The following is a 27,592-nucleotide window of genomic DNA, read 5'->3' as shown; positions in this document are numbered from 1 at the left end:
GCAACCACTCCTTTAGTGGGCACAACTGCAACCACTCCTTTAGTGCGCACAACAACAGTTTCATTGGAAACGCCAACACCTGCAGTGACAGCTGCTGGAACAACAACATCAGCTGAAACGACTCCTGTTGCCACAACTCCATATGAATCTACTTTTGCTGTGGAAACTAGCACTGTTGCGGGTACAACAACGGAAAAAACAACAACTGCAACCACTCCTTTGGTGAGCACAACTGCAACCACTCCTATAGTGAGCTCAACATCAATTTCATTGGAAACATCAACACCTGTAAGTACAACTGCTGGAACAACATCATCAGCTGAAACAACTCCTGTTGCAACAACTGTTGCGGGTACTACAACTGAAAAAACAACTGCAACCACTCCTTTAGTGAGCACAACTGCAACCACTCCTTTAGTGAGCACAACTGCAACCACTCCTTTAGTGAGCACAACTGCAACCACTCCTTTAGTGAGCACAACTGCAACCACTCCTTTAGTGAGCACAGCAACAACTTCATTGGAAACGTCAACACCTGCAGTGACAGCTGCTGGAACAACAACATCAGCTGAAACAACTCCTGTTGCAACAACTGTTGCGGGTACTACAACTGAAAAAACAACTGCAACCACTCCTTTAGTGAGCACAACTGCAACCACTCCTTTAGTGAGCACAACTGCAACCACTCCTTTAGTGAGCACAACTGCAACCACTCCTTTAGTGGGCACAACTGCAACCACTCCTTTAGTGCGCACAACAACAGTTTCATTGGAAACGCCAACACCTGCAGTGACAGCTGCTGGAACAACAACATCAGCTGAAACAACTCCTGTTGCCACAACTGTTGCGGGTACTACAACTGAAAAAACAACTGCAACCACTCCTTTAGTGAGCACAACTGCAACCACTCCTTTAGTGAGCACAGCAACAATTTCATTGGAAACGCCAACACCTGCAGTGACAGCTGCTGGAACAACAACATCAGCTGAAACAACTCCTGTTGCCACAACTGTTGCGGGTACGACAACTGAAAAAACAACTGCAACCACTCCTTTAGTGAGCACAACTGCAACCACTCCTTTGGTGAGCACAACTGCAACCACTCCTATAGTGAGCTCAACATCAATTTCATTGGAAACATCAACACCTGGAAGTACAACTGCTGGAACAACATCATTAGCTGAAACAACTGAAGAAATAACAACTGCAACCACTCCTTTAGTGAGCACAACTGCAACCACTCCTTTAGTGAGCACAACTGCAACCACTCCTTTAGTGGGCACAACTGCAACCACTCCTTTAGTGCGCACAACAACAGTTTCATTGGAAACGCCAACACCTGCAGTGACAGCTGCTGGAACAACAACATCAGCTGAAACGACTCCTGTTGCCACAACTCCATATGAAACTACTTTTGCTGTGGAAACTAGCACTGTTGCGGGTACAACAACGGAAAAAACAACAACTGCAACCACTCCTTTGGTGAGCACAACTGCAACCACTCCTATAGTGAGCTCAACATCAATTTCATTGGAAACATCAACACCTGTAAGTACAACTGCTGGAACAACATCATCAGCTGAAACAACTGAAGAAATAACAACTGCAACCACTCCTTTAGTGAGCACAACTGCAACCACTCCTTTAGTGAGCACTACTGCAACCACTCCTTTAGTGGGCACAACTGCAACCACTCCTTTAGTGCGCACAACAACAGTTTCATTGGAAACGCCAACACATGCAGTGACAGCTGCTGGAACAACAACATCAGCTGAAACAACTCCTGTTGCCACAACTGTTGCGGGTACTACAACTGAAAAAACAACTGCAACCACTCCTTTAGTGAGCACAGCAACAATTTCCTTCGAAACGTCAACAGCTGCTAGTACAACTGCTGGAACAACAACATCAGCTGAAACGACACCCGTTGCCTCAACTCCTTATGAAACTACTTTTGCTGTGGAAACTAGCACTGTTGCGGGTACTACAACTGAAAAAACAACTGCAACCACTCCTTTAGTGAGCACAACTGCAACCACTCCTTTAGTGAGCACAACTGCAACCACTCCTTTAGTGAGCACAACTGCAACCACTCCTTTAGTGAGCACAACTGCAACCACTCCTTTAGTGAGCACAACTGCAACCACTCCTTTAGTGAGCACAACTGCAACCACTCCTTTAGTGAGCACAACTGCAACCACTCCTTTAGTGAGCACAACTGCAACCACTCCTTTAGTGAGCACAACTGCAACCACTCCTTTAGTGAGCACAACTGCAACCACTCCTTTAGTGAGCACAACTGCAACCACTCCTTTAGTGAGCACAACTGCAACCACTCCTTTAGTGAGCACAACTGCAACCACTCCTTTAGTGAGCACAACTGCAACCACTCCTTTAGTGGGCACAACTGCAACCACTCCTTTAGTGGGCACAACTGCAACCACTCCTTTAGTGCGCACAACTGCAACCACTCCTTTAGTGAGCACAACTGCAACCACTCCTTTAGTGAGCACAGCAACAACTTCATTGGAAACGTCAACACCTGCAGTGACAGCTGCTGGAACAACAACATCAGCTGAAACAACTCCTGTTGTCACAACTCCATATGAAACTACTTTTGCTGTGGAAACTAGCACTGTTGCGGGTACAACAACGGAAAAAACAACAACTGCAACCACTCCTTTAGTGAGCACAGCAACAACAGTTTCATTGGAAACGCCAACACCTGCAGTTACAGCTGCTGGAACAACAACATCAGCTGAAACAACTCCTGTTGCCACAACTCCATATGAAACTGCTTTTGCTGTGGAAATTAGCACTGTTGCGGGTACAACAACGGAAAAAACAACAACTGCAACCACTCCTTTAGTGAGCACAACTGCAACCACTCCTTTAGTGAGCACAACTGCAACCACTCCTTTAGTGAGCACAACTGCAACCACTCCTTTAGCGAGCACAACTGCAACCACTCCTTTAGCGAGCACAACTGCAACCACTCCTTTAGTGAGCACAGCAACAATTTCATTGGAAACGCCAACACCTGCAGTGACAGCTGCTGGAACAACAACATCAGCTGAAACAACTCCTGTTGCCACAACTCCATATGAAACTACTTTTGCTGTGGAAACTAGCACTGTTGCGGGTACAACAACGGAAAAAACAACAACTGCAACCACTCCTTTAGTGGGCACAACTGCAACCACTCCTTTAGTGGGCACAACTGCAACCACTCCTTTAGTGGGCACAACTGCAACCACTCCTTTAGTGGGCACAACTGCAACCACTCCTTTGGTGAGCACAACTGCAACCACTCCTATAGTGAGCTCAACAACAATTTCATTGGAAACATCAACACCTGTAAGTACAACTGCTGGAACAACATCATCAGCTGAAACAACTGAAGAAATAACAACTGCAACCAGTCCTTTAGGGAGCACAACTGCAACCACTCCTTTAGGGAGCACAACTGCAACCACTCCTTTAGTGAGCACAACTGCAACCACTCCTTTAGTGAGCACAACTGCAACCACTCCTTTAGTGGGCACAACTGCAACCACTCCTTTAGTGAGCACAACAACAATTTCCTTGGAAACGTCAACACCTGTAAGTGCAACTGCTGGAACAACAACATCAGCTGAAACGACACCTGTTGCCTCAACTCCTTATGAAACTACTTTTGCTGAGGAAACTAGCACTCTTGCGGGTACTACAACTGAAAAAACAACTGCAACCACTCCTTTAGTGAGCACAACTGCAACCACTCTTTTAGTGAGCACAGCAACAACTTCATTGGAAACGCCAACACCTGCAGTGACAGCTGCTGGAACAACAACATCAGCTGAAACGACTCCTGTTGCCACAACTCCATATGAAACTACTTTTGCTGTGGAAACTAGCACTGTTGCGGGTACAACAACGGAAAAAACAAAAACTGCAACCACTCCTTTGGTGAGCACAACTGCAACCACTCCTATAGTGAGCACAGCAACAATTTCATTGGAAAAATCAACACCTTTAAGTACAACTGCTGGAACAACATCATCAGCTGAAACAACTGAAGAAATAACAACTGCAACCACTCCTTTAGTGAGCACAACTGCAACCACTCCTTTAGTGAGCACAACTGCAACCACTCCTTTAGTGAGCACAACCTCAACCACTCCTTTAGTGAGCACAACCTCAACCACTCCTTTAGTGAGCACAACTGCAACCACTCCTTTAGTGAGCACAGCAACAATTTCATTGGAAACATCAACACCTGTAAGTACAACTGCTGGAACAACATCATCAGCTGAAACAACTGAAGAAATAACAACTGCAACCACTCCTTTAGTGAGCACAACTGCAACCACTCCTTTAGTGAGCACAACTGCAACCACTCCTTTAGTGAGCACAACTGCAACCACTCCTTTAGTGAGCACAACTGCAACCACTCCTTTAGTGCGCACAACAACAGTTTCCTTGGAAACGTCAACACCTGCAGTGACAGCTGCTGGAACAACAACATCAGCTGAAACAACACCAGTTGCCACAACTCCATATGAAACTACTTTTGCTGTGGAAACTAGCACTGTTGCGGGTACTACAACTGAAAAAACAACAACTGCAACCACTCCTTTGGTGAGCACAACTGCAACCACTCCTATAGTGAGCTCAACAATTATTTCATTGGAAACATCAACACCTGTAACTACAACTGCTGGAACAACATCATCAGCTGAAACAACTGAAGAAATAACAACTGCAACCACTCCTTTAGTGAGCACAACTGCAACCACTCCTTTAGTGAGCACAACTGCAACCACTCCTTTAGTGAGCACAACTGCAACCACTCCTTTAGCGAGCGCAACTGCAACCACTCCTTTAGTGAGCACAGCAACAATTTCCTTGGAAACGTCAACAGCTGTTAGTACAACTGCTGGAACAACAACATCAGCTGAAACGACACCCGTTGCCTCAACTCCTTATGAAACTACTTTTGCTGTGGAAACTAGCACTGTTGCGGGTACTACAACTGAAAAAACAACTGCAACCACTTTTTTAGTGAGCACAAGTGCAACCACTCCTTTAGTGAGCACAGCAAAAATTTCTTTGGAAACGTCAACAGCTGTTAGTACAACTGCTGGAACAACAACATCAGCTGAAACGACACCCGTTGCCTCAACTCCTTATGAAACTACTTTTGCTGTGGAAACTAGCACTCTTGCGGGTACTACAACTGAAAAAACAACTGCAACCACTCCTTTAGTGAGCACAACTGCAACCACTCCTTTAGTGAGCACAACTGCAACCACTCCTTTAGTGAGCACAACTGCAACCACTCCTTTAGTGAGCACAACTGCAACAACTCCTTTAGTGAGCACAACTGCAACAACTCCTTTAGTGAGCACAACTGCAACAACTCCTTTAGTGAGCACAACTGCAACAACTCCTTTAGTGAGCACAACTGCAACAACTCCTTTAGTGAGCACAACTGCAACCACTCCTTTAGTGAGCACAACTGCAACCACTCCTTTAGTGAGCACAGCAACAACTTCATTGAAAACGTCAACACCTGCAGTGACAGCTGCTGGAACAACAACATCAGCTGAAACGACTCCTGTTGCCACAACTCCATATGAAACTACTTTTGCTGTGGAAACTAGCACTGTTGCGGGTACAACAACGGAAAAAACAACAACTGCAACCACTCCTTTGGTGAGCACAACTGCAACCACTCCTATAGTGAGCTCAACAACAATTTCATTGGAAACATCAACACCTGTAAGTACAACTGCTGGAACAACATCATCAGCTGAAACAACTGATGAAATAACAACTGCAACCACTCCTTTAGTGAGCACAACTGCAACCACTCCTTTAGTGGGCACAACTGCAATTACTCCTTTTGTGAGCACAACTGCATCCACTCCTTTAGTGAGCACAACAACAATTTCATTGGAAACGTCAACACCTGCAGTGACAGCTGCTGTAACAACAACATCAGCTGAAACCACACCTGTTGCCTCAACTCCATATGAAACTACTTTTGCTGTGGAAACTAGCACTGTTGCGGGTACAACAACGGAAAAAACAACAACTGCAACCACTCCTTTGGTGAGCACAACTGCAACCACTCCTTTAGTGAGCACAACTGCAACCACTCCTTTAGCGCGCACAACTGCAACCACTCCTTTAGCGCGCACAACTGCAACCACTCCTTTAGCGCGCACAACTGCAACCACTCCTTTAGCGCGCACAACTGCAACTTCATTGGAAATGTCAACACCTGCAGTGACCGCTACTGGAACAACAACATCAGCTGAAACGACTCCTGTTGCCACAACTACATATGAAACTACTTTTGCTGTGGAAACTAGAACTGTTGCGGGTACAACAACTGAAGAGATAACAACTGCAACCACTCCTTTAGTTGTGTCTTCAACTGCAACCACTCCTTTAGTTGTGTCTTCAACTGCAACCACTCCTTTAGTTGTGTCTTCAACTGCAACCACTCCTTTAGTTGTGTCTTCAACTGCAACCACTCCTTTAGTTGTGTCTTCAACTGCAACCACTCCTTTAGGGCGTACAACTGCGACCACTTCTTTAGGTCGCACAACAACAGTTTCATTAGAAACGTCAACACCTGCAAGTACAACAGCTAGAGAGACTACCTTAGCTGAAACAACACTAGCTGCCACAACATCTTATGAAACTACTTCTGCTGTGGAAACTAGCACTGTTGCGGGTACTACAACTGAAAAAATAACAACTGCAACTACTCTTTTGGCTAGCACAACAACAGTTTCAGTGGAAACATCCACTGTTGAGGAAACCACATCAGCTAAAACTACACCCATTACCACAACTCCTAAAACTACGTTTGCTGTGGAAACTAGCACTGTTGCGGGTACTACAACTGAAAAAATTACAACCGCAACCACTCCTTTAGCTAGCACAACAACCCTTTCATTAGAAACATCAACACCTGCAAGAACAACAGTTAGAGAGACTTCGGCTGAAACGACACCCGTCGCCACAACTCCACATGAAACTACTTTTGCTTTGGGAACTAGCACTGATGCAGGTACTACAACTGAAGAAATGACAACCGCAACTACTCCTTTAGCTAGCACAACAACTGCAAACACCCCTTTAGTGAGCACAACTGCAACCACTGCTTTAGTGAGCGTAACTGCAACCACTCCTTTAGTGACCACAACAACAATTTCAATGGAAACGTCAACACCTGCAAGTACAACTGCTGGAGAGACTTCAGCTGAAACGACACCCGTCGCCACAACTCCTCATGAGAAAACAACTGAAAAAATGACAACCGCAACTACTCCTTTAGCTAGCACAACAACTGCAACCACTCTTATAGTGAGCACAACAACTGTTTCATTGGAAACATCCACTGCTGAAAAAACCACATCAGCTAAAACTACACCCATTGCCACAACTCCTTATGAAACTACTTTTGCTGTGGACACTAGCACCGTTGCAGGTACTACAACTGAAAAAATGACAACCGCAACTACTCCTTTAGCTAGCACAACAACTGCAACCACTCCTGTAGCTAGCACCACAACGGTTTTGTTAGAAACATCAACACCTGCAAGAACAACTGTTAGAGAGACTACTTCAGCTGAAATGATACCCGTAGCAACAACTACTCATGAAACTACTTTTGCTGTGGAAAGTAGCACTGTTGCGGGTACAACAACTGAAAAGATAACAGCTGGAACCACTTCTATAGTGAGCACAACAACAGTTTCATTAGAAAAATCAACACCTGCAAGAACAACTGTTAGAGAGACTACTTCAGCTGAAACGATACCCGTAGCAACAACTCCTCATGAAAATACGTTTGCTGTGGAAACTAGCACTGTTGCAGGTACTACAACTGAAAAAATGACAACCGCAACTACTCCTTTAGCTAGCACAACAACTGCAACCACTCCTTTAGCTAGCACAACAACTGCAACCACTCCTTTAGCTAGCACAACAACTGCAACCACTCCTTTGGTTAGCACAACAACAGTTTCATTGGAAACATCCACTGCTGAAAAAACAACTGTTAGAGAGATTACTTCAGCTGAAATGACACCTGTTGTCACAACTTTTCATAAAACTACTTTTGCTGTGGGAACTAGCACTGTTGCAGGTACTACAACTGAAGAAAGAATAACAACTGCAACTACTCCTTTAGCTAGCACAACAACTGCAACCACTCCTTTAGCTAGCACAACAACTGCATCCACTCCTTTAGCTAGCACAACAACTGCAACCACTCCTTTAGCTAGCACAACAACTGCAACCACTCCTTTAGCTAGCACAACAACTGCAACCACTCCTTTAGCGAGCACAACAACCGTTTCATTGGAAACATCAACACCTACAAGAACAACTGTTAGACAGACTACTTTGGCCGAAACCACAGTCTTCGCCACTGTTCCATTTGATGTGCCTTTTACTGTAGGAACTAGCACTGCTGTGCATACTGCAACTAAAGAAACAACATCTGCAACCCCTCCTTTAGTGAGTACAACAATTTCATTGGAAACGTCAACACCTGCAATGACAGCTGCTGGAACAACAACAACATCAGCTGAAATGACACCTGTTGCCACATCTCCTCATGAAACTGCTTCTGTTGTGAAAACTAGCACTGTTGCGGGTACTACAACTGAAAAAATAACAACTGCAACTACTCTTTTAGCTAGCACAACAACCGCTTCATTGGAAACATCTACACCTGCAAGAACAACTGTTGGAGAGACTACTTCAGCTAAAATGACACCTGTTGTCACAACTCCTCATGAAACTACTTTTGCTTTGGGAACTAGCACTACTGCTGGTACTACAACTGAAACAATTACAACTGCAGCTACTCCTTTAGCTAGCAAAACAACTGCAACCACTCCTTTAGCTAGCACAACTGCAACTTCATTGGAAATGTCAACACCTGCAAGAACAACTGTTAGAGAGACTACTTCAGCTAAAATGACACCTGTTGTCACAACTCCTCATGAAACTACTTTTGCTGTGGAAACTATCACTGTTGCACGTACTACAACTGAAAAAATGACAACTGCAGCTACTCCTTTAGCTAGCAAAACAACTGCAACCACTCCTTTAGCTAGCACAACAACCGTTTCATTAGAAACATCAACACCTGCAAGAACAACTGTTAGAGAGACTACTTCAGCTGAAACGATACCCGTAGCAACAACTCCTCATGAAACTACTTTTTCTGTGGAAACTAGCACTGTTGCAGGTACTACAACTGAAAAATTGACAACCGCAACTACTCCTTTAGCTAGCACAACAACTGCATCCACTCCTTTAGCTAGCACAACAACTGCAACCACTCCTTTAGCTAGCACAACAACTGCAACCACTCCTTTAGCTAGCACAACAACTGCAACCACTCCTTTGGTTAGCACAACAACAGTTTCATTGGAAACATCCACTGCTGAAAAAACAACTGTTGGAGAGACTACTTCAGCTGAAATGACACCTGTTGTCACAACTTCTCATAAAACTACTTTTGCTGTGGGAACTAGCACTGTTGCAGGTACTACAACTGAAGAAAGAATAACAACTGCAACTACTCCTTTAGCTAGCACAACAACTGCAACCACTCCTTTAGCTAGCACAACAACTGCATCCACTCCTTTAGCTAGCACAACAACTGCAACCACTCCTTTAGCTAGCACAACAACTGCAACCACTCCTTTAGCTAGCACAACAACTGCAACCACTCCTTTAGCGAGCACAACAACCGTTTCATTGGAAACATCAACACCTACAAGAACAACTGTTAGACAGACTACTTTGGCCGAAACCACAGTCTTCGCCACTGTTCCATTTGATGTGCCTTTTACTGTAGGAACTAGCACTGCTGTGCATACTACAACTAAAGAAACAACATCTGCAACCCCGCCTTTAGTGAGCACAACAATTTCATTGGAAACGTCAACACCTGCAATGACAGCTGCTGGAACAACAACATCAGCTGAAATGACACCTGTTGCCACATCTCCTTATGAAACTGCTTCTGTTGTGAAAACTAGCACTGTTGTGGGTACTACAACTGAAAAAATAACAACTGCAACTACTGTTTTAGCTAGCACAACAACCGCTTCATTGGAAACCTCTACACCTGCAAGAGCAACTGTTGGAGAGACTACTTCAGCTAAAATGACACCTGTTGTCACAACTCCTCATGAAACTACTTTTGCTGTTGAAACTAGCACTACTGCTGGTACTACAACTGAAACAATTACAACCACAACCACTCCGTTAGCTAGCACAAAAAACGCTTTATTGGAAACATCCACTGCTGAAAAAACCACCTCAGCTAAAACTACACCCATTGCCACTACACCCATTGCCACAACTCCTCATGAAACTACTTTTGCTGTGGAAACGAGCACTGTTGCGGATACTACAACTAAAGAAACAACCGCTGCGACCACTCCTTTGGTGAGCACAACTGCAATTTATCCTTTAGCTAGCACAACAACCGCTTCATTGGAAACATCTACACCTGCAAGAACAACTGTTGGAGAGACTACTTCAGCTAAAATGACACCTGTTGTCACATCTCCTTATGAAACCGCTTTTGTTGTGGAAACTAGCACTGTTGCACGTACTACAACTGAAAAAATAACAACTGCAACCACTCCTTTAGCTAGCACAACAACAGCAACTACTCCTTTAGCTAGCACAACAACCGTTTCATTAGAAACATCAACACCTGCAAGAACAACTGTTAGAGACACTTCGGCTGAAATGACACCCGCTGCCACATCTCCTTATGAAACTGCTTTTGTTGTGGAAATTAGCACTGTTGCACGTACTACAACTGAAAAAATAACAACTGCAACCACTCCTTTAGCTAGCACAACAACAGCAACTACTCCTTTAGCTAGCACAACAACAGTTTCATTGGAAACATCCACTGCTGAAAAAACCACCTCAGCTAAAACTACACCCATTGCCACTACACCCATTGCCACAACTCCTCATGAAACTACTTTTGCTGTGGAAACGAGCACTATTGCGGATACTACAACTAAAGAAATAACCGCTGCGACCACTCCTTTGGTGAGCACAACTGCAACTACTCCTTTAGCTAGCACAACAACCGCTTCATTGGAAACATCTACACCTGCAAGAACAACTGTTGGAGAGATTTCGGCTGAAACGACACCCGTCGCCACAACTCCTCATGAAACTACTTTTGCTGTGGAAACTAGCACTGTTGCAGGTACTACAACTGAAAAAATGACAACCGTAACTACTCCTTTAGCTAGCACAACAACAGTTTCATTGGAAACATCCACTGCTGAAAAAAACACCTCAGCTAAAACTACACCCATTGCCACTACACCCATTGCCACAACTCCTCATGAAACTACTTTTGCTGTGGAAACGAGCACTGTTGCACGTACTACAACTGAAAAAATAACAACTGCAACCACTCCTTTAGCTAGCACAACAACAGCAACTACTCCTTTAACTAGCACAACAACCGTTTCATTGGAAACATCAACACCTGCAAGAACAACTGTTAGAGAGACTACTTCAGCTGAAATGACACCTGTTGTCACAACTTCTCATAAAACTACTTTTGCTGTGGGAACTAGCACTGTTGCAGGTACTACAACTGAAGAAATGATAACAACTGCAACCACTCCTTTAGCTAGCACAACAACAGTTTCATTGGAAACATCCACTGCTGAAAAAAACACCTCAGCTAAAACTACACCCATTGCCACTACACCCATTGCCACAACTCCTCATGAAACTACTTTTGCTGTGGAAACGAGCACTGTTGCAGGTACTACAACTGAAAAAATGACAACCGTAACTACTCCTTTAGCTAGCACAGCAACGGCAACCACTCCTTTAGCTAGCACAACAACAGTTTCAGTGGAAACATCCACTGCTGAGGAAACCACATCAGCTAAAACTACACCCATTGCCACAACTCCTCATGAAACTACTTTTGCTGTGGAAACGAGCACTGTTGCAGGTACTACAACTGAAGAAATGATAACAACTGCAACCACTCCTTTAGCTAGCACAACAACAGCAACTACTCCTTTAACTAGCACAACAACTGTTTCATTGGAAACATCAACACCTGCAAGAACAACTGTTAGAGAGACTACTTTAGCTGAAATGACACCTGTTGTCACAACTTCTCATAAAACTACTTTTGCTGTGGGAACTAGCACTGTTGCAGGTACTACAACTGAAACAATTACAACCGCAACCACTCCTTTAGCTAGCACAAAAACCGCTTTATTGGAATCATCTACACCTGCAAGAACAACTGTTAGAGAGACTTCGGCTGAAACGACACCCGTCGCCACAACTCCTCATGAAACTACTTTTGCTGTGGAAACTAGCACTGTTGCAGGTACTACAACTGAAAAAATGACAACCGCAACTACTCCTTTAGCTAGCACAACAAGTGTTTCATTGGAAACATCCACTGCTGAAAAAACCACCTCAGCTAAAACTACACCCATTGCAACTACACCCATTGCCACAACTCCTCATGAAACTACTTTTGCTGTGGAAACGAGCACTGTTGCGGATACTACAACTAAAGAAATAACAGCTGCAACTACTCCTTTAGCTAGCACAACAACCGTTTCATTGGAAACATCAACACCTGCAAGAACAACTGTTAGAGAGACTACTTCAGCTGAAATGACACCTGTTGTCACAACTTCTCATAAAACTACTTTTGCTGTGGGAACTAGCACTGTTGCAGGTACTACAACTGAAGAAATGATAACAACTGCAACCACCCCTTTAGCTAGCACAACTACAGTTTCATTGGAAACATCCACTGCTGTAAAAACCACCTCAGCTAAAACTACACCCATTGCCACTACACCCATTGCCACAACTCCTCATGAAACTACTTTTGCTGTGGAAACGAGCACTGTTGCGGATACTACAACTAAAGAAATAACCGTTGCGACCACTAATTTGGTGAGCACAACTGCAACTACTCCTTTAGCTAGCACAACAACCGCTTCATTGGAAACAACCGTTGCGACCACTAATTTGGTGAGCACAACTGCAACTACTCCTTTAGCTAGCACAACAACCGCTTCATTGGAAACATCTACACCTGCAAGAGCAACTGTTGGAGAGACTACTTCAGCTAAAATGACACCTGTTGTCACAACTCCTCATGAAACTACTTTTGCTTTGGGAACTAGCACTACTGCTGGTACTACAACTGAAACAATTACAACCGCAACCACTCCTTTAGCTAGCACAAAAAACGCTTTATTGGAATCATCTACACCTGCAAGAACAACTGTTAGAGACACTTCGGCTGAAATGACACCCGCTGCCACATCTCCTTATGAAACTGCTTTTGTTGTGGAAACTAGCACTGTTGCACGTACTACAACTGAAAAAATAACAGCTGCAACCACTCCTTTGGTGAGCACAACTGCAAGCACTCCTATAGCTAGCACAACAACCGTTTCATTGGAAACATCTACACCTGCAAGAACAACTGTTAGAGACACTTCGGCTGAAATGACACCCGCTGCCACATCTCCTTATGAAACTGCTTTTGCTGTGGGAACTAGCACTGTTGCAGGTACTACAACCGAAGAAATAACAGCTGCAACCACTCCTTTGGTGATCACAACAACTGCAACCACTCCTTTAGCTAGCACAACTACAGTTTCATTGGAAACATCCACTGCTGTAAAAACCACCTCAGCTAAAACTACACCCATTGCCACTACACCCATTGCCACAACTCCTCATGAAACTACTTTTGCTGTGGAAACGAGCACTGTTGCGGATACTACAACTAAAGAAATAACCGCTGCGACCACTCCTTTGGTGAGCACAACTGCAACTATTCCTTTAGCTAGCACAACAACCGTTTCATTAGAAACATCAATACCTGCAAGAACAACTGTTAGAGACACTTCGGCTGAAATGACACCCGCTGCCACATCTCCTTATGAAACTGCTTTTGTTGTGGAAATTAGCACTGTTGCACGTACTACAACTGAAAAAATAACAACTGCAACCACTCCTTTAGCTAGCACAACAACAGCAACTACTCCTTTAGCTAGCACAACAACAGTTTCATTGGAAACATCCACTGCTGAAAAAACCACCTCAGCTAAAACTACACCCATTGCCACTACACCCATTGCCACAACTCCTCATGAAACTACTTTTGCTGTGGAAACGAGCACTGTTGCGGATACTACAACTAAAGAAATAACCGCTGCGACCACTCCTTTGGTGAGCACAACTGCAACTACTCCTTTAGCTAGCACAACAACCGCTTCATTGGAAACATCTACACCTGCAAGAACAACTGTTGGAGAGACTTCGGCTGAAACGACACCCGTCGCCACAACTCCTCATGAAACTACTTTTGCTGTGGAAACTAGCACTGTTGCAGGTACTACAACTGAAAAAATGACAACTGTAACTACTCCTTTAGCTAGCACAGCAACGGCAACCACTCCGTTAACTAGCAAAATAACAGTTTCAGTGGAAACATCCACTGCTGAGGAAACCACATCAGCTAAAACTACACCCATTGCCACAACTCCTCATGAAACTACTTTTGCTGTGGAAACTAGCACTGTTGCAGGTACTACAACTGAAAAAATAACAACTGCAACCACTCCTTTAGCTAGCACAACAACCGTTTCATTGGAAACATCAACACCTGCAAGAACAACTGTTAGAGAGACTACTTTAGCTGAAATGACACCTGTTGTCACAACTTCTCATAAAACTACTTTTGCTGTGGGAACTAGCACTGTTGCAGGTACTACAACTGAAGAAATGATAACAACTGCAACCACTCCTTTAGCTAGCACAACAACCGTTTCATTAGAAACATCAACACCTGCAAGAACAACTGTTAGAGAGACTACTTTAGCTGAAATGACACCCGTTGCCACATCTCCTTATGAAACTGCTTTTGTTGTGGAAACTAGCACTGTTGCACATACTACAACTGAAAAAATAACTGCAACCACTCCTTTAGCGAGCACAACAACAGTTTCATTGGAAACATCCACTGCTGAAAAAACCACCTCAGCTAAAACTACACCCATTGCCACTACACCCATTGCCATAACTCCTCATGAAACTACTTTTGCTGTGGAAACGAGCACTGTTGCAGGTACTACAACTGAAAAAATGACAACCGTAACTACTCCTTTAGCTAGCACAGCAACGGCAACCACTCCTTTAGCTAGCACAACAACAGTTTCAGTGGAAACATCCACTGCTGAGGAAACCACATCAGCTAAAACTACACCCATTGCCACAACTCCTCATGAAACTACTTTTGCTGTGGAAACGAGCACTGTTGCAGGTACTACAACTGAAAAAATGACAACCGTAACTACTCCTTTAGCTAGCACAGCAACGGCAACCACTCCTTTAGCTAGCACAACAACAGTTTCAGTGGAAACATCCACTGCTGAGGAAACCACATCAGCTAAAACTACACCCATTGCCACAACTCCTCATGAAACTACTTTTGCTGTGGAAACGAGCACTGTTGCAGGTACTACAACTGAAAAAATGACAACCGTAACTACTCCTTTAGCTAGCACAGCAACGGCAACCACTCCTTTAGCTAGCATAACAACAGTTTCAGTGGAAACATCCACTGCTGAGGAAACCACATCAGCTAAAACTACACCCATTGCCACAACTCCTCATGAAACTACTTTTGCTGTGGAAACGAGCACTGTTGCAGGTACTACAACTGAAAAAATGACAACCGTAACTACTCCTTTAGCTAGCACAGCAACGGCAACCACTCCTTTAGCTAGCACAACAACAGTTTCAGTGGAAACATCCACTGCTGAGGAAACCACATCAGCTAAAACTACACCCATTGCCACAACTCCTCATGAAACTACTTTTGCTGTGGAAACTAGCACTGTTGCAGGTACTACAACTGAAAAAATAACAACTGCAACCACTCCTTTAGCTAGCACAACAACCGTTTCATTGGAAACATCAACACCTGCAAGAACAACTGTTAGAGACACTTCGGCTGAAATGACACCCGCTGCCACATCTCCTTATGAAACTGCTTTTGTTGTGGAAACTAGCACTGTTGCACGTACTACAACTGAAAAAATAACAACTGCAACCACTCTTTTAGCTAGCACAACAACAGTTTCATTGGAAACATCCACTGCTGAAAAAACCACCTCAGCTAAAACTACACCCATTGCCACTACACCCATTGCCACAACTCCTTATGAAACTACTTTTGCTGTGGAAACGAGCACTGTTGCGGATACTACAACTAAAGAAATAACCGCTGCGACCACTCCTTTGGTGAGCACAACTGCAACTACTCCTTCAGCTAGCACAACAACCGCTTCATTGGAAACATCTACACCTGCAAGAACAACTGTTGGAGAGACTACTTCAGCTAAAATGACACCTGTTGTCACAACTCCTCATGAAACTACTTTTGCTTTGGGAACTAGCACTACTGCTGGTACTACAACTGAAACAATTACAACCGCAACCACTCCTATAGCTAGCACAACAACCGTTTCATTGGAAACATCAACACCTGCAAGAACAACTGTTAGAGAGACTACTTTAGCTGAAATGACACCTGTTGTCACAACTTCTCATAAAACTACTTTTGCTGTGGGAACTAGCACTGTTGCAGGTACTACAACCGAAGAAATAACAGCTGCAACCACTCCTTTGGTGATCACAACAACTGCAACCACTCCTTTAGCTAGCACAACTACAGTTTCATTGGAAACATCCACTGCTGTAAAAACCACCTCAGCTAAAACTACACCCATTGCCACTACACCCATTGCCACAACTCCTCATGAAACTACTTTTGCTGTGGAAACGAGCACTGTTGCGGATACTACAACTAAAGAAATAACCGTTGCGACCACTAATTTGGTGAGCACAACTGCAACTATTCCTTTAGCTAGCACAACAACCGTTTCATTGGAAACATCAACACCTGCAAGAACAACTGTTAGAGACACTTCGGCTGAAATGACACCCGCTGCCACATCTCCTTATGAAACTGCTTTTGTTGTGGAAACTAGCACTGTTGCAGGTACTACAACTGAAAAAATAACAGCTGCAACCACTCCTTTGGTGAGCACAACTGCAACTATTCCTTTAGCTAGCACAACAACAGTTTCATTGGAAACGTCAACACCTGCAAGAACAACTGTTAGGGAGACTACTTCAGCTGAAACTATACCTGTTGTCACAACTCCTCTTGAAACTCCTTTTGCTGTGGAAACTAGCACTACTGTGGGTACTACAACCGAAGAAATAACAGCTGCAACCACTCCTTTGGTGAGCACAACTGCAAGCACTCCTATAGCTAGCACAACAACGGTTTCATTGGAAACGTCAACACCTGCAAGAACAACTTTTAGAGAGACTTCAGCTGAAACGACGCCCGTCGCCACAACTCTGCATGAAACTACTTCTGCTGTGGAAACTAGCAGTGTTGCGGGTACTACAACTGAAAAAATAACAACTGTAACTACTCCTTTAGCTAGCACAACAGTTTCATTGGAAACATCCACTGCTGAAAAAACCACCTCAGCTACAACTACACCCATTGCCACAACTCCTTATGAAACTACTTTTGCTGTGGAAACTAGCACTGTTGCGGGTACTACAACCGAAGAAATAACAGCTGCAACCACTCCTTTGGTGATCACAACAACTTCAACCACTCCTTTAGCTAGCACAACAACTGTTTCATTGGATACATCAACACCTGCAATGACAGCTGCTGCAAGCTCAACATCAGCTGAAACGACATTTGTTGCCACAACTCCTTATGAAACTACTTCTCTTATGGAAACTAGCACTTTTGCGGATACTACAACCGAAAAAATAACAACTGCAACTACTCCTTTAGCTAGCACAACAACCGTTTCATTAGAAACATCAACACCTGCAAGAACAACTGTTAGAGACACTTCTTCAGCTGAAACGACACCTGTTGTCACAACTTCTCAAGAAACTACTTTTTCTGTGGAAACTAGCACTGTTGCGGGTACTACAACTGAAATAATTACAACCACAACCACTCCTTTAGCTAGCACAACAACAGTTTCTGTGGAAACATCTACTTCTGAAGAAACAACCTCAGCCAAAACTACATCTATTGCCACAACTCCTCATAACACTACGTTTGCCGTGGGAACTAGTACTACTGCTGGTACTACAACTGAAGAAATAATAACAACTGCAACCACTCATTTAGCTAGCACAACAACAGTTCCATTGGAAGCATCAACACCTGCATTTTCAACTGCTAGAGAGATTACCTCAGCTGAAACTACACCTGTCTTCACAACCTCTTATGAAACTACCTTTACTGTGGAAACTAGCACTGCTTCAGGTACTACAGATGAGGAAATAACTTCTGCAACCAGTCCTTCAGTAAGCACAATGCCAGTTTCGTTGGAAACATCCGCCACTGCTTCAGAAACCATGTCAGCTGAAACCACACAATCATATTATTTTTATCATTATCCTTGCCTGACATCTCCATCCAGTCATACAGTGAGCACAACACCAGATTCATTGGAAACATCCACCAGTGCTGGAGAAACCACGTCAGCTGAAACTGCACCACCCTATAATTTTTATCATTATCCTTGCCTGACATCTCCATCCAGTCATACAGTGAGCACAACACCAGATTCATTGGAAACATCCACCAGTGCTGGAGAAACCACGTCAGCTGAAACTGCACCACCCTATAATTTTTATCATTATCCTTGCCTGACATCTCCATCCAGTCCTACAGTGAGCACAACACCAGTTTCATTGGAAACATCCACCACTGCTGGAGAAACCACGTCAGCTGAAACTGCACCACCCTATAATTTTTATCATTATCCTTGCCTAACATCTCCGTCCAGTCCTACAGTGAGCACAACACCAGTTTCATTGGAAACATCCACCACTGCTGAAGAAGCCACAACAGCTGAATCTGCACCACCCTATAATTTTTATCATTATCCTTGCCTAACATCTCCGTCCAGTCCTACAGTGAGCACAACACCAGTTTCATTGGAAACATCCACCAGTGCTGGAGAAACCACGTCAGCTGAAACTGCACCACCCTATAATTTTTATCATTATCCTTGCCTACCATCTCCGTCCACTCCTACAGCGAGCACAACACCAGTTTCATTGGAAACATCCACCACTGCTGGAGAAACCACGTCAGCTGAAACTGCACCACCCTATAATTTTTATCATTATCCTTGCCTAACATCTCCGTCCAGTTCTACAGCGAGCCCAACACCAGTTTTATTGGAAACATCCACCAGTGCTGGAGAAACCACGTCAGCTGAAACTGCACCACCCTATAATTTTTATCATTATCCTTGCCTACCATCTCCGTCCAGTTCTACAGCGAGCCCAACACCAGTTTTATTGGAAACATCCACCAGTGCTGGAGAAACCACGTCAGCTGAAACTGCACCACCCTATAATTTTTATCATTATCCTTGCCTGACATCTCCATCCAGTCCTACAGTGAGCACAACACCAGATTCATTGGAAACGTCCACCACTGCTGGAGAAACCACGTCAGCTGAAACTGCACCACCCTATAATTTTTATCATTATCCTTGTCTAACATCTCCATCCAGTCCTACATTGAGAACAACACCAGCTGCATTGGAAACATTCACCAGTGCTGATGAAACCATGTCAGCTGAAACTGCACCACCCTATAATTTTTATCATTATCCTTGCCTGACATCTCCATCCAGTCCTACAGTGAGCACAACACCAGATTCATTGGAAACGTCCACCACTGCTGGAGAAACCACGTCAGCTGAAACTGCACCACCCTATAATTTTTATCATTATCCTTGCCTGACATCTCCATCCAGTCCTACAGTGAGCACAACACCAGATTCATTGGAAACGTCCACCACTGCTGGAGAAACCACGTCAGCTGATACTGCACCACCCTATAATTTTTATCATTATCCTTGTCTAACATCTCCGTCCAGTCCTACATTGAGAACAACACCTGCTGCATTGGAAACATTCACCAGTGCTGATGAAACCATGTCAGCTGAAACTGCACCACCCTATAATTTTTATCATTATCCTTGCCTACCATCTCCGTCCAGTCCTACAGCGAGCACAACACCAGTTTTATTGGAAACATCCACCAGTGCTGGAGAAACCACGTCAGCTGAAACTGCACCACCCTATAATTTTTATCATTATCCTTGCCTAACATCTCCGTCCAGTCCTACAGTCAGAACACCACCAGCTGCGTTGGAAACATCCACCAGTGCTGATGAAACCATGTCAGCTGAAACTGCACCACCCTATAATTTTTATCATTATCCTTGCCTGACATCTCCATCCAGTCCTACAGTGAGCACAACACCAGTTTCATTGGAAACATCCACCACTTCTGGTGACTACGTCATCTGAAAGTACACCAATTACACCTTTTAATATATTATTTTCATTATTATCCTTGCCTAACAAGGACAACTGCTGCAGAAATGACCTAAGCTGAAACTACATCCTTACCTACTGCTCCATTAGAAACGGAATTTGCTGTGGAAACTAGCACTGCTGCAGGTACTACATTTGAAGAAATAACATCTCCATCCACTCTTTCCGTGAGGACAGAACCAGTTTCATTGAAAACATCCACCACTACTGTTTGTCCAACAGCTGAAAACAGGTTCTGTAATTAACATTGGTTTCAAAAGGTGTTTTAGAACTTGGTACAGTTGCTGTTGTGGTCAGCCACCTCAGTTTTAAACCGTAAACAGTTAATTTACTGTCTGAACAAGTGGTTTGTGATGTTATTCATGGAGTTCTTGTCTTTGTTGAAATGTCTTTGTTGAAAGGTAGCTTGTCTGCGCTTTTTGCGTGACAACTACATTTACATTGTTTTGACCTGAAACTTTACACGTTTTCTGCTTTTTAATATTTTAAAATTCTTTTTCACTGTCTTGCAACTTCAATCAATGTATTGTGTGTCTACATTGATTATACATTGTGGCTAGCATTAAACTAATGTTAAGGTTATGGTATTTAAGTTGTATATTCTATAAATGCTAATGTGCAATGTGAAATATTAAGAAGTTTTATTGTTTGTTTTTGTGACTAATCTAAAAATTTTCTAATAAAGATATCAACATTTATGCCTGCAGTGTGTTTTGTTTGTAAGCCTTTGCAAGTTTTTCCCAGACTGGAGAATTTTTCATTTCGAACTGAAATTACTGGCAAACATTAAGTGTAAATTCATCTTTGTATAAACCTTAATTTGAACTTTAAATGAGTACAAAAAGACTATTCAAATCTCTCACAGCCTCCCTTTTATTGCCGTCAAAATTAAATGCGTAACTGAATACAACAAAAGCACTGTTAATAATATAAACAATCATAACCTAGGTATGCTACTGTATGTTTGAGACGAGACCTGAAACGAGAGCAATACATTACTTTAAAGAGTAACTAAACCAACTTTTTTTAGTTAATGATCTGTAAGAATGATGCTTTATTAGTGCTGTTCATTGATTTTAGTAATTTTTTTGACATTTGGATATAAAGTGTTTCAATACTACATTTAATAATAATGGTGTAAAAACGTCTGAGTGCTGCCCTCTTCAGGTTGAACGGTGGCTACTGCAGTTGAATTTTCCTATTGGATTTTGGGTCCAAGAAATAACTCGTGACGTAAGCAGGTTCAAGCTCACCACGCCCTTGTTACGATCTCACCACACACTTAGTTCGTCCCCTCTATCTCCGTTGGGATCTGCCCACTTTTCTTGCATTTTTCAAATATTGCAGTGGGTGGAGTCAGGCACTGACCAGGGGTTTAGTTAGCTTTAATGCCTGGTTTCGCAGATAATGCTTAACAAAAGCAGGAAGGGCTTTAAAGAGTAACTAAACCCCAAACCAACTTTTTTTAGTTAATGATCTGGAAGAATGACGCTTTATTAGTGCTGTTCATTGATTTTAGTAAGTTTTTTGACATTTGGATATAAAGTGTTTCAATACTACAATATATGGTGTAAAAACGTCTGAGTGCTGCCCTCTTGAGGTTGAACGGTGGCTACTGCAGTTGAATTTTCCTATTGGATGTTGGGTCCAAGAAATGACTCGTGACGTAAGCAGGTTCAAGCTCACCACGCCCTTGTTACGATCTCACCACACACTTGATACGAGCTTAGTTCGTCCCCTCTATCTCCGTTGGGATCTGCCCACTTTTCTTGCATTTTTCAAATATTGCAGTGGGTGGAGTCAGCCTCTGACCAGGGGTTTAGTTACGCTTTAAATTAAAATGTTTAAACATATTTCATAAACATGCCTGAAGAAAAGACAATACTGGTGTGGATCTTAATAGATCTTGAAACAAATAAAATATGCCAGTGCCAGTGAGACGTATGAAACCTTTTTTGTGCAAATTTTAAATTAATTGATGAAAAAAATTGCTAAATATATCCCACATTTTTTATTAAATTCTAAAAGAAATATTAAAACCTTAAATAAAATTATATTGTTTTTAGGGTAATAATGCATCTTACCTGCCAAACTGAAAATTTTCATTTTTATTACAATCTCAAGGAATATTATATCAAATCATCAACAATTGTAAAGGGCCGTTCACATTATAACGATAACGTTAACTACAATAACTATATTAATTAGCTCACACGCGGGGCACTCGCGCAAATACTTGCCTTTATTGACATTAACTTTATTGGATATTTCTTGTAATAAAAACTTTTGCAAATGTTTACATGTCACTGAAATATGGAAATATGCTGTCTTGTTGCATTTACACAGCGGGTATGTCCTCAACACGCTGTGTTTCGTGTAAGTCTAAACAGTGAATTTGTGTAATCTAAGTTGATATCTTACCTTTTGGCGTAGTCAATGTGGTAGAAAAAACATAAGTGAATTCCACAGCAACTGCATCAAGGCTGGATACCTGAGGTAATTTTATGTTAAAGACCTCCGCATTGAGCTTTCCCACTGTTATTTCAAGTGCGCGTGCGCTTGAAGATCAAATAGATTTGATTGTCTGTCAATGGTTTATCGTTCATACACTCTAAAAACAAATGGTGCTATATAGCACCAAAAGTGGTTCTTTGCTCGTAATCATAGAAGAACCGTTTTTAGTGCCATATAGCACCGGTGAAGCACCAGTGAAGCACCTGTGTAGAACCAAATAGGGGCCATATAGCACCACATATGGTAGCACTATTTGGTTCTACACAGGTGCTTCACCGGTGCTATATGGCACTAAAAACGGTTCTTCTATGATTACGAGCAAAGAACCACTTTTGGTGCTATATAGCACCGTTTGTTTTTAGAGTGTAGGTGGGGGCAGAAAATCGCTCAGAAAGTTATCCACGATATCGTTCGTTGTATCTTTGTCGTTATAGTTACGGTGTGAACTCCGCTTTTGTCTTTAATATAAAACAATTTTCAAAACTATATTTTTTATAGTTAAAGTTAGCGTTATAATGTGAACGGCAGACAATATTTAAATAAAATGTAAATGTTAAAAAAGCAAAAAATGCATTTTTGAAAGGCATTTTATTAATGCTCAAACAATGATATTGACAAAAGTTTAATAAAAAATTAAAATTTGATAAAATTTTATGTTCTCTTATTTAATGGTTTTCATTTTCACCTGCAAATTGTATGTTAATCAGTGGGTGAGGTTTACTTGGATATTGTCTGAAGCAGTGTTAAAAACTAAGCGGCTTAGCAAATTTTAGACCCCTTAAAACAAAACTAGCAACTGTTTTGATGAACCTTCACATCTGTACAGGCACTGTGTCACTTGCACGAGTGCCAGGTTTTGCTGTCATAGATAGTACAGATGTGAATATAATGTTCATTCAAACAGTGACTGCATTGAATTTGCATAAGTTGAAAACAAAAAAGTGAAAATTAAATGTCAAATCATCAATTGCATTTTATTTTTCAATTTGGCAGGGGAGATAATCACCTTGAAAATCAAATAATTTATATAAATGTTTTAATTTGTATTTGATCATTTAAATAATTTAAAATTGGCAAAAAAAAACTTCCACAGAGACGTTTCAAATGTTTTTTAGTCTAGGAATAGCCTTAAGCAAATGGAGCGAAAACATTTCAGATCATTATATAGTATCTTGTAAAATCAACTACTTTCAACAAATGATTAGCTTGTCATCATGGTTGAATCTCTTTGGTGTAACTCAACCTCAGGTTTTAAGCCTATTCTTGGATCAGTGGCATCAAAGGCAGCACTATGTTGGCTTAAGTAAAAATGCCCTGGCATATGAACAGAGGGCTGGTAGCTAACATTGTATGCATTAACTTTACACAGACAGCAACATATCTTTTATGCAACAACTACTACATTGAGCTATGATATCAGAACTAAAGTAATTAACTTGTCATTTATTTTGTTTGTTATCAGAAATAAACTACTCTAAAAGGATTTTGTTTTCTGCAGAAGTCTACAGGAAGTTAAGTTTATGTTGCCGCTGAAAAATTAGTCTATATCAATTGTAGTAGTACATACACAACAAAGAACATTTCATACCTTTTGTATAATATGACATATTTTCTTCTTCATACTTATTTGCCTTGATTTTTCAATATTTGTTCCGGCAAATTTTCAAACGATTAACAAAACTTTCAGTCAGATTTTATCCAAATAAATGTTTAAATTGTACACATTTTTTCACTTTAGATTATCATAATGTAGTTTTAAAGTCGTAATGAAATGTGTTGTTTTGGAATATTGTGGTATTTTTTTTAGAATGGCTTATCTGTGAACTTTATAATTTTTTTTAATGCATGTGCCCTCATAATCTTTTATAAAAAACACAAATCTCCTCCCCTCCTAAAAAAGATCTCTTTACTTCTGGCCATATGGAATGGCAGGTTGATGGTCCGGAAAAAGATTGCAGCCATATTGGTTGGGTCGGAGTCAACGGAGTTACGGTTGCAATAATGGGCGCAGTATTTATTCCAGATAGCATGGGATTGATTACCTTTCACAAGTAAGATTGAACAATAATTTTGGTTATTTTACCATTTATAATATGTCATCATACGTTACTTACTTGTTACCAAACCATGGTTTAAAAATTCGGGGAGTTATGATTATTGTAGTTGGTACCTTTCTCAGTAGAAATAAATGCAGGGGGGGCACACGCATTGGGGACCCATCCAAGACCCATCCTTTTACTGTTTGTTCACAATGATGACGTGGCAGCATATGCGCACGCATTTAGGCAACAGAAGTATGGTAATAATCAACAGGAAAGCAACACAGACAAGTTATTTTAAAAAGTTGTCTTTATTTTCAACACAGCTACCAGATCTGTGTACTATATCGTGGAGTGGATAGAAGACGTTAGCACCCAGCCAACATTGCAAGGTGGGGGCCATGTGGGCACCATATGGGCTTACTATGTGGGCCCTATATGGGTTTGTCCATGGGTTCCACTATGGCCCCACCTGGGTTGCCCACATGAATTTGATATAGAAACTGAGTGGGGCTTATGTGGGGCCCAGCTGGGCAACACACATGGGGCCCATATTGGCCCAACCTAATGAAGCCCACATTATACCAGGACCCAGTATGGGTTTTTAATGGTTACTAGACTGGTCCCTTAATATGTAATAATTATACTTTTAATGCTTAATTGTAATTTACTTAAATAATATATTTGTTTTAAATTGAAAACTAATAAAAGCTAAATAATTTCAGTTCTGTAAATATCAGTTTTCAGCATAAATATTCAACAGTTCATTCATCTGTAACATCACAAAACATGAAGGTGGTGCAATATGAAAAATGAAATAAAAAACTGTAAAAGTTCAATATATCAAAATACTTTATTGTCAATTTATAACACTTTCAATGCTAAAATAATCATCAACATTTCAAAACTGCTAATGCAGGTAATGACTAACAATTTAACATAATGCTTACAATAAGCATTGAAAGAAGTCAAACTCTTAAAATACTTGAGACTCAAAAACAACACAAACATTGCTCACTGTTCTGGAGATGGTCTTAATTCTGATCATCAATTTATCTCTACTCAACAGTTTTGTGAAGAACTTCCAAAGCATCCACAGCCAAACTCATTAAATGTCCTTGCACGTTTGCTTTGATTCATCGCTGTGCAGTCTGTGAACTTGCACCATAGTATTAAATTTTCTAAAAACACAACGCAGAAAATTACATGTGTAATGGTTGTGAGAGACTCCTGCTGCTCCTGTAGAAACTGTATCCTTGCGCCTGAGCGGAAATTCTTGTAGTTTAAATGTTTATCATCTTTTTAGTTGTAATTTTAAAAGTCTGCCTATTTTAGCAAAGATTATTTAAAATATGATATTATATTATGTGAAAAAAATCACAATTAAAAACATTTGAAGCAGGACTACTTTGTTAAGCGTAATGTGTCGTAGCAGTGAGCAGGTCTCCTGACTCCACTCATAAGGCTTCTTTCAGAATGTTTGAAATAGTGATGGGCAGTCCGGCTCTTTCCATTGATTCGGCTCTTTCGGCTCAAGCTCCGGCTCTACATTTTAGTGATGGCAGTCCGGCTCTTTTCATAGATTCGGCTCTTCTGGCTCAGCTCCCTTAGAAGAGCCGGCTCCCCTGCTTGCGTCTGAAGATTCGGCTCTGCTCGTTCGCTACAAAGAATCAGCTCTTAAGCCGGCTCGTTCGCGAACGACCCATCACTAGTTTGAAACATTTCTTTAATTAACACACTAACAAACTGATTAACTTTCTGTTTCTTATTTTCACTCATTCTCAGCTGTGCAAATTAAAATTAATAATTGGCAGGTAAACATTATAAATATCACAATTAAATGTAAAAATAATATAATGCATTTTTATTTAAAATGTTTTATACTGATCAGATCCTATCTGTGATATTATTTGCTCTTTGTAAAAAACTGACTATCAACCAAAAGTAATAATTTTAAGAGTTTAAATGTATATAAAATGTATTTTAAGCAAGTATTTTGCCCATATAGGTCCCATATAGGTCCTATATTATCATCCAACATGAGCATACCTATGGGACCCACATAGTCAACCCACATGGGACCCATATTGCCCATGTTAAGCCCATGGCCACATGAAACCCATGTTGCCCATATGGGACCCACGTGGGGCCCACATATCAATGTTAATTAAATGTAAAAAATAATGCATTTGTATTTAAAATGTTTTATACTGATCAAATCATATCTGTTATATTATTTGCTCTTTGTATAAAAGTGACAATCAACCAAAAGTTATTATTTTAAGATTTTAAATGTATAAAGATGTATTTCAAGCATAAAAATGTTTTGCCCACATAGGTGCCATGATGGCCCCACATTATTATCCCACATGGGACCCACATATATTGCCCATGTGAAGCCCATGCCCACATGTAACCCATGCCGCCCAGATGGGACCCACACGGGGCCCACATAATGTTGGCTGGGCAGATGGCCAAAAATAAAGTTGCCAGATACATATATACGT

The sequence above is a fragment of the Paramisgurnus dabryanus genome, chromosome 19, assembly GCF_030506205.2.
Source record: "Paramisgurnus dabryanus chromosome 19, PD_genome_1.1, whole genome shotgun sequence".
NCBI lineage: Eukaryota > Metazoa > Chordata > Actinopteri > Cypriniformes > Cobitidae > Paramisgurnus > Paramisgurnus dabryanus.
This window is presented reverse-complemented; position numbering follows the sequence as displayed.